Source organism: Haplochromis burtoni, unplaced genomic scaffold (genome assembly GCF_018398535.1).
Source record: "Haplochromis burtoni strain Fernald_Lab_line unplaced genomic scaffold, NCSU_Asbu1 Contig_9, whole genome shotgun sequence".
Classification (NCBI taxonomy): Eukaryota; Metazoa; Chordata; class Actinopteri; order Cichliformes; family Cichlidae; genus Haplochromis; species Haplochromis burtoni.
In genome coordinates this window covers 1,741,711-1,748,950 of record NW_024582370.1, presented here as the reverse complement: position 1 = coordinate 1,748,950, position 7,240 = coordinate 1,741,711, and positions in this window count along the sequence as shown.

Here is a 7,240-nt window from a genome sequence, read left to right as displayed (position 1 = left end):
CCCCCCCCCAAGAAAAAAGAAGAAAGAAAGAAAACATGATAGGCTACGTGTGGAGGCAACAAAATGTGCATTATTAAATTGACTTGCAAATTTGTGTCCGCATATTGCAGTCTCTTGTCGTTTTGTTCCTTGTGCTAATGACTAATGAGCATTAGGGAGACAAACATACAGATGTTTTTGCATCTCACTAATTAGATTTGGATGATGTTTTCGGCTAACCTGAGGACAGCTTGACAATGGACAAGGAAAGGGAGAAGAAAGGGAACTAAAAAAGAGAGAGTGAAAGGAAAGGGGTGCAGGTTTGCAGCGGCCATCAGGGCTGGCCTTGGTGCTGTAAAAACATATTTTTTTCATCAGACATTTTATGCAAAAGGGAAAGACCAGGTGCTCAATCAAACCTCACGCCCACTGTTTTATTTTTCATCTTCACCCCTCCCAGTGCTTCTCTGCACAAACCTTCTGTGTGCCTTCCCTCTACCCTCACACCATTCTTCTCTTCCTCTTCCCTCTCTGTGTCATTCGTCTTCCATTCTGCCCCTCTGCTGCCTGCTCTCCAACTGATACGAGAGAGTGACCCTTGGGCCCTCAGGGGTCAAGTGATACAAGGTCATTGGCAGGTCATCTCTGCTGACTGGCTGACCTCTAAAAGGACTTCTGGAAGGAGCCAATCGGATCTTGCTCCTTCCCCCCTAAGGCGGATCCCCCTCCCCAGCTCTTCGGCAGCCTGTGTCACATGACCAGTGTGAGGCGTCAGAGGGAGGATGATTAATGATGCTTTTAGTACCTGTTTAGAATGAAGCTGTCCACACCGCACTGTAATTACCCACTCCCAGGCGGCAGCTGCCCAACGTAATTGCTTTTTGTTTGTTGACCTGGTTTATTGAGGAAAAAGATGGCTTTGGCTGGGTAAGATGGTGCTATGTACAGTATACAGAGGTGACAATAATATGTATGTCAAAATTTTTTGGTGTCATTGCATGGTAGAGATTTATGTAAGCCAGGAGAGAGAGGACGTGTACCTCAGTTGTGAGCAGGAGGAGATACAAATGTGGCAGGATACAAAGTCACTTTAGACTGGTTTTGTACCACAAATGCACTTCTTAACACAAAAATAAAAGTGGAACGGTATTTAGCCACAAAATGTCAACAACAGATCTACAACCTTTGCACAGAACTCCAAAGACAGCCACAGACCTCCTGTGCAAGGTTACCGCATGCAACACTAAAATACACACACGTTTGGCATGCACAGTCACCGAGGAGTATGTTCTGTCATGCATAATTTATGACAACATCTCAAAGGTGAAAAATTAAAGCTAAGTTCAGAAGGTCAGTGGAATATTGCACCTAGAGGTCCCCCCCTGCCCTCCCTTTCCCTCCCATTTCTTGTTTGGCTACATGCCTAAAGCAAATATGAAAATTTCAGTACCTGCGGCGCAGTGCCACGAGGACAGTGACAATGAAACTCAGATAAACAGCCCCTCGTTTGACCTATGGAGAGCATAAATTTACCACCCATAAATCCCTGAGAGTTTCAGCTCTGTTTGGCGCATTTGCAGTGCCTCTCTACCCAGACTGAGAGAGGCAAGTGTCGGGTATCTGTGCTTCTGTATGAGCAGCTTTCATCCTGCTCCTGGTTCTCACATAACTCAGTCCTGCAGCCTTTATCACCGCCTCATAAATAACGAGGCTATCGCCTGATAATGTCCGCTTAATGCTTAGTCAATAAAGCCCACAGTAAGAGGGGCCTTTTTTAGCCTCTCTCTTGTACATAAATATAAACAGTGCAGTAGATTGATGTGATGGGCAGGCTCTTTCTGCACTGGGACAAAAAAGAGGCAACGTGTGGGCCCGGGAGCTGAAGGTGGGCTGTGGGGCTGCAGGTGTTTAGAGGAGATAGTGGGCTGTAATGAGGGGGCTGCAAGAGAAAGGCTGAGTGGATAGCCTTGACTGATCACCTGTGAAAGGCACATGCACACATATACACACAAATGACAGCACGCAGACACTAATGCACAAAGCCACATGTGCACATCGGCACAGTCATTCACACACCAATACACACTCTAATGCCATCATTAGTTAACCCATTGGTGTCGATGCCTGGTGCACAAAAAGCTCATCCTCCCTATTTGAAGGGCATTAGACCATTATGATAAAGAGACCCGGTGAAGTGTTTTTGTATCTTGTTAGCATCTTTTCCTAATCTATTGGCAAATTTGGAAAACCAACCATATGCCCCTGCCACAAAATTACATCCACGGTTGTACGTTTCATTGTCTTGTGTGCACTTTGCACGGACATTTATCGACCATTCGCACTAGTCATCAGACCATCCAATTCCAGTGCGGCGCCAGAGGCAGCTGTAGCCAGTGTTATGACTAAAATGGGATCAGACTGAGCCCTGGGGAGACAGAAGAGACTGACAGGGATGTTCCTAGGTTGAACGAGGGGGCTGATTGTGATCCATGAGCTAGTCAGTGTAGCAGCACCTGGGCTTGGAGTAGCAGCGTACAGAGACACAGGGTGGGTTCAAACTGAGAGGGATGATACCATCAGCTCATATTGACATGCTTGGTGAGGTGTAGTTGGTGGTTTAAATTTTTAGACAGCTTTTTTACAAGCAAGGGTTGTAGCCAGCATTAGAAAATACAAATGTAACCCTTCAAACCAGGAATGTGAATTTTATGGAAGGAATAGTTATGTAGATTTCTTTTTCACAGCTTATCTTTTAAATATTAAAGGCAGCTTTCCAAAACTTTATTCATATAAACTATACCTTTCAGACACATTCATATGCAGTTAAGCTTCAAGACTCCATGAAAGCAGACAAGTCGAGAATAAATCAAATCTGAAAACAAACAAGTGTTGTGATCTCACTTGCTTTATTTATATTTATTTCAGTGTGTTTTATAATTGAATTATGTGTATGACTGTGTTTTCATGGTTTGAGAAGTGTGTGCAAGTTAAGGACACTGGGAAATATTGATGTTATGGTGTAGTCTAATAATGGCATCTTCTTCTGGAATTTTCCAGAATTGAAAGAAGTTGAGATAAATAGTACAAAGAGGTCTTGTGTCTTTCTGGCACAGTCTGCAGCTCTGTCTACAGCCTCACTGTGTTTGTGTAAATAAAGATGGCTGAAAAGCAGGATTCAGCTTAGTGGGAACTTATTTCCACAATAAAAGAGACATTTGACTTCCACTCCTTATTTTCTGCTCTTTGACAGTGTAGTACGGGATCATAGCTATGAATAAAAATACATAAAAGGAAGAAAAAGAAACTATTCAGACAACATGACACTGGCAAGTGATAACAAAGGAGCTTTTTCTCAAGCCATAGTTAGGTTTACCTCAAACTAAACCTTGTGGGACATAAACACCTCAGAGTGCAGACTCAAAGGACTGCCACTTTGAGCCAATGATTGATTTGCCAGATAATGCTGGTCAAATTTCAGTTAGAACTTTAGGGCCTCACACAGCAACCTAAGCAAGCTGAGTCATTCTCCAAACCCAAAGGAGTAAACATCACATAAGAAAAACCTGTTCATCCCCAAACTGTAGGACTTTGATTGCTTCCCAAAACAAGCTGTAAAATGCACAAAATCAAGCAGAGATCTGTGTTTCCTCCACACCTCATACGAAACAAAAACAGCAAAGCAACAAGGTAGCCTACACTCTAGGAATCACTATTCAAGAGAAAATAATGAACTCATAATTTATGCATAACATGTAAGGCTATGTAAAGCAAATTAATGACCGACCATCCAACCTTGAAGTTGCTGGAAGGACCATTTCCTCACTACAGGGATGAAGCTGCTCTCAGTGTAGCTCCCCTCTTAATATGCTAGGGAGTTATCGGCACCACAACAGCTATTTTTCTACAGAAGCCAAAGAGATGGGATTATTACAGATGAGTTTGTCTGACTCTGGGTAAGTAATACAATAAGCCCATTTGATAAAATGTTGGATGTACTTAAATGCATTACATCCAGCGTGTTTGGAAAAGCATCACTGTCATCTACCGCTCACACTGGACCTCATTTGTCAATATTTGCTTCAGCGAGCATTGCTGGGGTACTCTGAAAAGCTTGAACAAAACAATGAAGCTGACATGCAAAGCTTCAGTCTGCTGTCAGTATTATTATGTTCTCATCATGCATTCTGCAAGAAAATGGGCAATGGCTTGACTAAAATTTGTACTTCTGAGCTTTTAAAGCTTACCAAAGACACACAGGGGCATGCAAACTCATGCACATGCAGTCAAAAACCACAGAAACCTTTTAGTGCTAAAAGGCAAAGCAGAATTCAAACTACACATTCAAATATCTTTACTCCCATTTAATTTGAAGTTACTACATAGGAGGCAGCCATCTAATGACTTAAGCTCCTTGTATTTACAATTTCCACACAACCTCGGGCCACAGATTTGCTGCCTCCCATGTGCTGCACTAATGTAGGAGGTAGTCGCCCAAAGGATGACATGGGGCACGGCCCAGATTTTGGAGAAAGGTTAGCTTGGAGGTGCCCACAACTAGGGAAGGCACTGCTCTGAACACTGCGGCAAATGAATCTCCTGGGTAATGGAGACAAAACTATCACAAAATTAGGAGAGACATTAACTGGGGTATCAATAAATAAACCTCTAATTAGGAAAAAAGAAGCAGAGCGAAGCAGGAGCAGCAGCACGGGGGGAGAATATCAATGGGACGTTCACATCTGTATGCAGGCACAGCTCTCTGACGAGGGGCTGGGCCTCACAGGGGCTTCACCAATGGCACTGGCTCACCCATCCATTCCCATCTTGCCCTGGTGTAGAGCGTGCCCACTCTTTGACTGTGCAGTGAACCCAGTGTGCAACCTCCCCTCCTTCCAAGGCTTCCTCCAGGTGCTCCAGTGTTTCCACATTCTCTTCTCTTCTCTTCTCTTCTCTTTTCTCTTCTCTTCTCTTCTCTTCTCTTCTCTTCTCTTCTCTTCTCTTCTCTTCTCTTCTCTTTAACCAGCTTATCTGCACAGTGCCCTGAGTGTGCTGCTGTGCTCTGTGACTTCACCATGATTGATTGTGGTGGGGGTCCTCCACTCCCTTGGTGAGAGTGAAAATGGAGGAGCGAAAACAGGAGAAAGCAAAGAAGCCTGGAGAGAGCCAGTGATGGGTAAAGTGAAACAGAAGCACTATTTGTGTACGCATGTATGTACATATGTGGGCCTATATATATAAATATTCATTAGGTGTGTAAAATGTGTTCTTGTTGGAAAGAATGAAGGTTAACTAAGTCTGTTCAGGCCTGGAGTCAGCATGCAGGTATTTATCCAGTTATAAGGCTAAAGACTAGTGATGTTTGGTGAGCACAGTGATGTGCAAGTGCTGCCTAGGTGTTGTGGAGGCTGGGGGTGCGTGGCGCTGACCGCTCCCTGTCTCTCTCCCCCTCTGTTCCCTGGAGGGTAATAAAGACTGATGACACTGATGCTGTGCCATCCGGCTCCACAGTCTCCACTGCACAACCATTTGCGCCATCATTTATCCCGCTCCCCCCTCCCCGTTCTAATTCTGCTTTAATAACCGCCAGCTCCATTCATCAGCGTATTGACAGGCATGACAGGCGGTGCGGCACACACTAACTCCCTGCCCTTTACTCGCTCACAGCCAGGGTCAGTGTGAGGTCACACAGTCAATAATCACAACACACCTCACTGTCACCTTGGAGCGACTACATGCCCTGCATATCTATTCTCATGTATGCCCAAACTGCTCGTTGACTTTACTGCCTCGTAACCAGCACTGTGCACAGTCGCTAAGGTAGAAGCTGTGGCCAGAGGTGAAGCAGTAGTGTAAGAAACATGCAAGGTAGAGGAAGAGGGGATTCTGCTCCACTGGTGAAGAATGTGGACCCAAAGAACCTGCTGTTTAAATGAGTTGGGTAATAAGTGAGTTTGGACCATCCCCAAATCCAAAAGTATTCTTATTCTTACTCTGTAAAAGTCTGACATACAGAAGATCATATCTACTCTTTGCTCCCTCCACTTTTTTTTTTTTTTTTTTTTGAAGGGGATGGGCGTTTTGGGTGTGGTGGCGGGGGGTAATTGTGGGCAGTCATTTGTTACAGGTGCAGAGCCTCCTTGTCTCTCCTTGGGCATTCACCTCTTCATATGCAAAACATGTCCTGCTGTCCTCCAACTCCAGCACAGTTTGCCGCCGTGACACATTTTTTCTTCATTTCAGCTTGACAGTGACATTTATGTTCATTTGCTCTGTGCAATTGTGAAGCATCTGGAGAGGCTGTATCCCTTTTTCCCCTCCTCTCTCACCTCTTTCCTTTTTTTCTGTCCTGACAAAAATATTAATACACATTTGCATGCCACAGTGACTAAGCCCTTGATGAACAGTTGGATTTTTGGGAACACACAGAGGAAAAACTCCTCTGCAATTACACATGGCAAGAAGAATAAGGACTGCAATGGAGTCTACTGTTTTTAGATAGATTACATAGAGCAAGTCAGGATATAGCCAAGATCACTGGTACTGGGAACCTACGCCAGTCCATGAATCTTGTGATGCTGCTGAGTATGGTGGTGCTGGGAGTTGTGGTGCACTGGGGAGCTGAACATGCTGCACACAGAGCTGGGCCAGGTGGCACCCACCCTTCTTCCTGCTCCATGGTCACATGATTAATCCCCGCGCTCTCTCACAATTCCTATTATTTTTCCTGATGTGTACACAGATGTGCAAATATTACAAAGGGACAAACAAAATAATTTTAGATTTACTGTGAAACACATGCTTTACCTTGAAGTATGCACAGATTTCCCAACCCACCCCAGCCCTTCTTCACCTTTCCTGGACAGGCAGCAGCAGCAGCCAGGGGTGCGGATGCTGAGGGCTCTAATCTGCGGTGCAGGTCCCATCGGCAAGGATCATTGAGCTAATTAATAATGTGGCACAGAGAGGGATGGCAGTCATTAAGGAGCCATGGCTGTGTGTGCTAAGATGCTGTGGGCTTCTGCACGGTTGTTTGTGTGTGTGTCTGCTTGTGTGTGCATGTCTGTGTGTGTGTGTGTGTGCACTCGGGGGGTGAATGCGTGCAGATAGAAGGGCGGGTTGATGTAGAGAGGGGGCACTGCAGACACAGGGACTGACTCCTGCGTGCAACCCTTTGATTCATAATTCACAGAGGCCAAGCAAATAGGAAGACACATCATTATACCAGACCCACAAGCACATATGCAAACACGCATACAGTGTG